The 7629-nt window shown below is 38.7% G+C and overlaps 1 long non-coding RNA gene across 1 annotated transcript; it reads left to right on the top strand.

Annotated features, from left to right (window-relative positions):
* The first annotated feature begins 5013 nt into the window (after positions 1 to 5013).
* LOC106942978 (uncharacterized) lies at positions 5014 to 5630 on the top strand. The gene is made up of 2 exons (XR_001423777.1): positions 5014 to 5116; positions 5296 to 5630. It is a non-coding gene; the product is annotated as an uncharacterized LOC106942978 (long non-coding RNA).
* The last annotated feature ends 1999 nt before the right edge of the window (positions 5631 to 7629 follow it).

Genomic DNA, 7629 nt, shown 5'->3' with positions numbered 1-7629 from the left:
ATTTAGACAACGAAGAACAGTTCAAAAGAATCGAATCGCTAGTGAGCGACACATCAAAACTCAGCAGGAATAACTTCCTCCGATCGTATAAGTAATCCTGACGTTGTTTTCTTTCCACCAATATCTTCAGTTTTTCTTTTGAGTGCCTTGGTTTTACGCCACTTACCCATTATTATTTTAAAACACAATCCTTTGGTAAGCTAGCTCTAGCCTCGCACTTTGAGGTGACGTCACGGCAAATTAACGGTCGTTTACGTGTAATGCCTTGCGGACCTCTAGGGGGCGCCCGCGGACCACTGATCTAGTCTGCAATGAACAGAAGTAAAGAACCTACAGCAGTGGTTTCCAAACTCTTTAACATGTGGGCCAAAAATGTCAAGTTGCAACTAGACCTGGGGTCACAAAATTTTTAGTACTTTTATATATATTTGGAAAAATTATATATATGTTTTACTTGCTAAATAAACTAAACGTATAATATGTTAATGAAATAAGCAAAGCAGACAGATATCTGTAGTTCTTTGTAGACTTAAAACAAAAAAGGATCTTACATGTTTGTCAGATTAGCAAAAAAAAAAAAAAAATGCAAATCATATCCTAAATTTTTTATCTCTTTTTGGATTTTTTTTTTGTTTCTTTTTAGTTACAAGAACAGTTTATGGCCACTTAAGTTCCCAGGTCTGCATTTTAGTAAAAACCACCGGATGTTTTTGTATCCTATTACTAAAAAATTACATTAAAAGCAAAATTTTGGATAAAAACTTTTGGTTGAATTTCCACTACTACCTTTACAACACTGCTCCCTCAGCCTTAATGTTAAGTTACAGTCCATGATCAATATGGTGGGTAACAAAAGTCACAATTAATGTCTTATATAAGTGCATAATTGCAAAGATTCTTGAAAATATTTCAAAATATGCGAATTTGATTGCAAAAAAATCACAAATTATTTTTAAAATTCTGGAGGAACTGATTACTGTGAATAGATGGTCAACATTATTTAATTTTAAGAACTTTTCAAATGCAGAGACAATGATTTATTAATACTTTAACAGTTTTGCTAATGTGTTTTATCAATATATTCCGGCACAACCGTCCCTTTTGGGTCAAGTCATATATGATCTTGACATGACCCAAAATACCCAAAACGTGCAATCTAGGCGAATGCCCGTGCCACGTCCTTGTCTGCAAACAGATCTGCTGCAGTGGGACGTTTCACCCTCTTCACCTTCAAAACATCCTTCTGCCTCAGCATCCGCCTGCCTCTTGTTCCTCTGCTGATGCACTGAGATCGCCCCTAAGACTCTGACAGTCCCTCCAGAAGGAGGAAAGACAAACACAGGCAGAAGAGAGGGAAGGTATCCGTATCTCTCTCTGCTGGTAGATGTTGTTTCCATGGTTTACCAGCTTTCTTTTGGCCGTGTTGTGCGGTTCATACAGAGTCACAGAGAAAAAGCCACAGACATGCTGGAGCTAATTATTTCTTTTGCTGACAACCTCACGCTCAGCAGCTTCAATTTGGATCAGCTACGGCCCTCCACCCGTATCTGTTCTGTGTTTTGTTATAACATAAAAAATGTACCTTCAGAAATACTGTGAATTTCTCTCTACATGTGTATTTTTTTTTCTTGTTTTTGAGTTAATCCAGGCTTTTAAAGGGGGAGCAGAGGAGGGAACAGGGGGATTTGGAGTGTTTTGAGCCTGTCAGTCTGTTTCAGCTTGTTGAGCAGCCTTCGTGCAGACAGCGTTTCTAGGTCAGACCAAATAGACGACCTGTATTACAATGAGTGGCATGTGTGTTTGTGTATTTCTGGGTGTTGCTGTCCTGGATTTTGCTGTCTCACTGTCCTCAGGCTCAGACGACCCTCTGTCATAACAAACGTCTCCTGAACTAGAAAATCACCCGTCAGGGTGGGAGACGCGCTGAAAGATGTTACTCTGAACATGAAACATCTGTAATCAATGCAAGAATCTTAAAGCAACTATACAGGTGGACTGCAGTAAGTTAAAATATAGAACCTAAAATGTAATTTATTTTTAAAATTCAGTTAAAAATATAAAACTTCTCTTCTATATGCAACATAGTTTTATTTTAACAATATTTTAGATGTAAAGTTTGTCAAAATGTGTTTGTTTATTCTTTGAATTTATCTTTGTTGAGTGAAGAAGCCGTTTCTCCAGACATTTATCGGTATATTAAGTTCTGTTGATGGTTACCATAGTAACCAGTAACCGACAGCCCCGCCCCAAAAAGTATTTGGTAAAACGGTTACTCAAATGCTCAGTAACTGATCAAATTGTCAATCGTTTAATATTTAAAACTTAATCAGACAACATGGTTATGCAGAAATGTTGGTATTTAAAGATCAAAATTTAAATAATTCATATGAAATAATTACAAAATTGCAAAAGGAACATTTTTCCAAATAATTTCTTTCAATACAAAACTTATAAAACTAACAAAAATTGCAGGCGTGTGCTATAATCTGGTGAATTTTTGGTTAAAACATGTTTGTTCTTCATTCAGCAAAGTTACTCAAGATTAGAGGTACTTCATAATAAAATTACTCAAGTAAAAGTCAAAAGTCTCCTCCTCAAAGTACATTTTTTTCCAAAAAGTTACTCGAGTAAATGTAACTGTAGTTACTACCCCACTCTGGTTTTATTACATATATGCAGAAAATCACCCCAACTAACAGAAATAAAGGTTTAAAAAGCGTCAGTCTGTGTGTAATTATCCATATAAGCAAATAAAGCCATGTTGCTTTTCAGTCTGCTGAGTCCAAAGAGGCGAGACGGAGGACCTGCACCATCAGGTGATCGTTTCCATGTCAACAAGTTTGTCTCCTAAGACTCTTTGCTCACAACCCCGGTACATCCTCCACACTGTTTCCTGTCCAGTTGCTCCTGGTTACAGGCTGATTTTTGGTTGTTTTCTGCATTAGAATCCCGTCTTGGTCCCATTTTAACTGCCGTCATGTTGAGCTGCGATCCGTTTTCATTGTTCTGTAGTTTCTGTTCTGCCATATAGTCCATCATATTCCCTCTGAATCTGCGCTCTGGTTTCCCATTCAGCGTCTCCCGCTCTGTTAATTAGTACCTCACCTTTCTTTTGTTCCACTACATGTTCTCTTCTGGTTCACTCTGTTTTTACTCATTTATGCAGTGATTAACTTTGTCACTACTTTTTGGATTTGTCATCAGGTTTTTGACTTCATGTTTTTGGATTGGATTCAGTTCTGTGAGTTTTTTTCTTTGATTTATGAAACGGCATCTTTCTGCATCATGTCTGCTTGCTCTAGAGTTATTATCCTGAAAATGATAGATTACAAATTCATATTCAAGGTATCGGCAGTGGAAGAGTGTGTGACACCAGTGTAACCAGGTTGTTGTGTGTTGCAGATTTCTGAAAATGAGATCTGGATCTGACTGGGTTTTTACCTGGTTAAATAAAAGATGCTTACTGAACGGGTCTAAAGACCACTGGAACTAAAATTTCTGTATTTTTGAAAGCTATTTTCTTTCTTTCTGGGTATAAATTGTCAGATGATCCCTAAACCGTGCAGCGCACAGAGAAGCACGGTGTCTCGGGTATCATGATATGGGGATGCCTCTTCTTCCTCAACTGCAGGCAGTACATATGTGAATCAACAGCTGTTATACAACTAACTGTTCAATAGTTCACACAACTTTTCATGCTTTTTTCAGTATTTACAGTAAATGCTTAAAACATTAAATGCAGATACATCCTCAAACTCATTTTTGTTTTGGGTCGAATCAAGATCATGAATGCTCTTAAAGGGTTGATTATGCATATTGATAAAAACAGTTCACCAAACTGTTAAAATATCTATGAAATCCTAAAATGAAATAATATTACTGAACATATTTTCCGTCTCTCCAGGATTTCGTGATGCCTTTTGTGATTTTTTTCAATAAAAATCAAAGTGTTTGTGGTACTAATTTGGAAATATTTGCACTTATTTATGAAAGTAAATGCGACTTTTTATTACTCGCTTTGTAGATCATGGACTATAATTTGACATCAATTAAGGCTGAGGCAGATGTTTAGTACAAGTAAGAATGTTTTTGACAATTTTTGAGAAGAATTTGCAATAAACTCTCAATTATGTATTGGCGCAAAAAAAGTGTAGGGATTTGTTGATTTTTGCATGAATTTCCATGATAATTCTGAAGAAACTTGAGGGACTGATTTATATAATTTGGCAGTAAACAGATAAAAACTATATCAACTTGATAACATAATAACTTAATGTTTAGTCTGGTATCTAGAAGTCCACATAAAAAGCTACGGCGGGCCGGATTTGGCCCACAAGCCTTGAGTTTGACTCATGTTCCAGAGTGATTTTGGGTGCGTTCACACTGCAGCCTGAAGTGACTCAATTCCGATTTTTTTTGACATAATGCGACCTGTATCCGATCTTTTCATGGCAGTGTGAACAGCACAGGTCGGATTCTTTTTCGAATGTGACCCATATCCGATACTATCCGATTCAAATGCGACCTAACGTCCAGGTCGCATTCATCCGAACTGAACGTTACTGATTCTCAACAAATCTCACTATTCTGCGTCCTGATACACGCAAGCGGGAAGAAAAACAACAACCATGGCAGAATATATGAGGATTAAGTTGTTAATAGGCTGCTCCGGCCGGACAACAACTTCAAATATGTAAGCTAACCTCCACCGTTAGCCTCTATGTTTACTTCCGCAAACACTGAGCACTTCTTCTTTTCATGGCGGTTGGCAGAACACTGAGAACGCTGACGCTATTGCGCCCTCTACTGCGCATGCGGGACACTTTCAGGTCGTTTGCCCGTTTACACTGCAGAACGCATACAGGTCGCATTTACTGGCAGTGTGAACGGCCCCGGCAAAAAAAATCGGAATTGCCAAAAAATCGGAATTGAGTCACTTCAGGCTGCAGTGTGAACGCAGCCTTTGATCAGTTTTCCTTCATGTTTTGGTTTGAAATAGACTCCGCTCGACATTATGTTTTGTTCATACGGTGAGTAAATGTTACTGTTATTTTTGCAGGAGGAACCCGAAGGAGGCTGGAAGAAAAAGTCGTGTTACCTTGAAAGCAGTCAGACAGTAAGCTGGGGGAAATCTCTCCTGCTGGGTGGCCCGCTAATCTCTCTCGGAGCTAACACTGCATTTCTGTTTTCTGAGGCACACCTCAGCTTTATCGGTGTTTTCCTGTCTTTTGTTTGTGTATCATCCTCCATCTCCAGCTGAAACATACCTTTGTTCTCCATCCATCTTTTATATAGCAGAACGGCTGGATCTCCCAGAGGAGACGTCAAAGCAAGCAGACATCATGTCCGCGGACGGAAAACTTCAATGTTTTGACAGAATAAAGCCCAGAGCAGCAGCACCAGCAGCAGCGTGTTTGTGCGGACAGCAGTGAAGTAAAGCTGCAATTATTTGTTTGTTTATGTGCCGTCTGTTCAGTCCCAAGTATTTATTTTAAAATTCTCTCGTCTCGCGTTCCAGAACAATAAAACTCCTTAAGACAGTGGTATGCAGACTATTTACCATGGGGGTGAAAATTGTCAAGTTGAGAACACTTCATTTTGTTTTAATTAAAGGTGAGTTTCTTAAGACATTTGTTGTTTTCATGTCTTTACCATACTAAATAGATACTAATTTAATAAAACAGAGAATTTGGAGTCTTTAAATCATTGTTGATCCAAAATATAAATTAGGTCTTGCACAGTTGCAGTATTAAATGACGTAAATATTTTCAAAAGCATTTTGGAGGTCTGGGGATTTTATTGTCTTATTTTTTTCTTTTTAAACTTTGTATTTACATTTTTGCAACAAAGGTTGTTCAGTTCAAATTCAAAAATTCATTATTAATCATAAATGGAAATTAAATAAATTAAATTGTGCAACATTTGCTGGTTTTAAAAAAAGTGTAATCTATGAAAACATTGCTAATACAGTTAATTACTCTGTCTTGTATCTGAATAATAAGTATTTAAGAAGATTTTATTTGTCTGTGAAAATCTCAAAATAATTGCAAATATGCTCCATTCTTGAATTACGGACTAAGGGACCACAAATGGACAATACTGCCTTAAGACAATATTTTGGAGTTGGACAATACTGGCATGGGGAATGGAAATGCCTCACCAAGCACACTTGCTCTTTGTTGACCTTTTGCACGTGACGTCACGCTCTCCAGAACTCCGCCCACTCCGCCATGACGGATGTCAAAACAACCAATCCGCTCCTTTAAAGCCAGTCTAAAAACAGGCATCTGTTTCCTAAAATCGCTTTTATTTAGTTGATTTTACTTTAAAAATGGTCGTAGGATGCAGCGCAGTCGGCTTTAGAAACGGAGAAGGATAGAAACCAAACTTTTATGACTTTTAATGAGGAAAGATACGGCGGTGATGGATATCAGCCGTTAATCATGACTGTCAGCCCTCGGTGAAATCGCGGATTTGCAGCGAACACTTTTTAAAGGTAAGAAGATTAACGTTAATATACTTTATAAGTAGAAATATGTCAAATATTGTGTTATGGAGAAGGTTACCGTCTAACCGTTGGTAACCATGGAAACAGTGCCGCGCCGTCATGTAGCCTAGCATGTACGAAAAAAACTGGTTAGCATCTCGTCTTTTGTACGTTTTTAATGAAACACTTTTTATGACATAGTGATTTAAATCATGTGGTGTAAATTCAGGAAAAGTGGTAATTTGGTCAACACGTCAGGAGGGAGGCGGTTCGGGCCGGTTTCTAAGCTAGCTCTTTGTAACTCTTGTAAACACCGCCGTCTATGAGCCCCAACCAGGTGAGTTACGACCACAGACAAATTAGTTCGACTCGAAGAAGTTGAAACCATGAACAAACTGGCAAAACAATTTTAGTCGCTCCTTTCAAGACTCTCATCCCTCACTTCCGACATTTTGAATGATTAAGTGACGTAGTTGCAAAGGGTCAATATGGTCAAAGTGTTGTGTGCTTGGTAACAACGTTTCCAAGAAGGTCAGAGGTCATCCCATCATGTTCTCTTCCACTTTTTTGACATCAGCCTGTTCAGACGCGCTGCAGAGTGCCTTACATCTGAGAACACATGTCCTCCAGACGCTCAAGTAGCTGCAAATCAGCATTAATATTCATGTCGCCGCAGCACTTCTTCCACATAACAACCCGTGCTGCTGCTGGTTTCGGCGGGGACAACCGAGTCCTGCTCCGATGGAGAGCTCGACTCCGTTGTCATGGCGACAGAGACGTCGTGGCAGTTGGAGTGCATCTCCCCGCCGAAAATAAGGACCAGCACGGAGCATTATGCATCTACTCGTGCTGCCTCTTTACTATTAATGGACATAAATATTTATGCGGTTTGGAAGATATTTTCACAGTGGAGGAGAGCCAGGGGCCTGTGGCGAGCGGAGACATGAGCTGATGAAGTGGTCTTTGTCAGACATTTGTGATCGTGTGCTCCGTTAAGGATGCACAGACACAATGCAGCGTGAGAATAATGATGCTGGGTTCAAAGCGTGATGCAGACTGTTCTGTTATTGTGCGTTTAAATCTAATTTGAGTCTTGAAAGTTGTTTTCCTAGACTACCATATTTTTATTTTCAGGTTTTTAA

This window comes from Poecilia latipinna, unplaced genomic scaffold (genome assembly GCF_001443285.1).
Source record: "Poecilia latipinna isolate Pla-1442-1.1 unplaced genomic scaffold, P_latipinna-1.0 Scaffold4743, whole genome shotgun sequence".
Taxonomy (NCBI): domain Eukaryota; kingdom Metazoa; phylum Chordata; class Actinopteri; order Cyprinodontiformes; family Poeciliidae; genus Poecilia; species Poecilia latipinna.
Note: the sequence above shows the minus strand (reverse complement) of the source record. Positions and strands in the feature narration are given on the sequence as shown.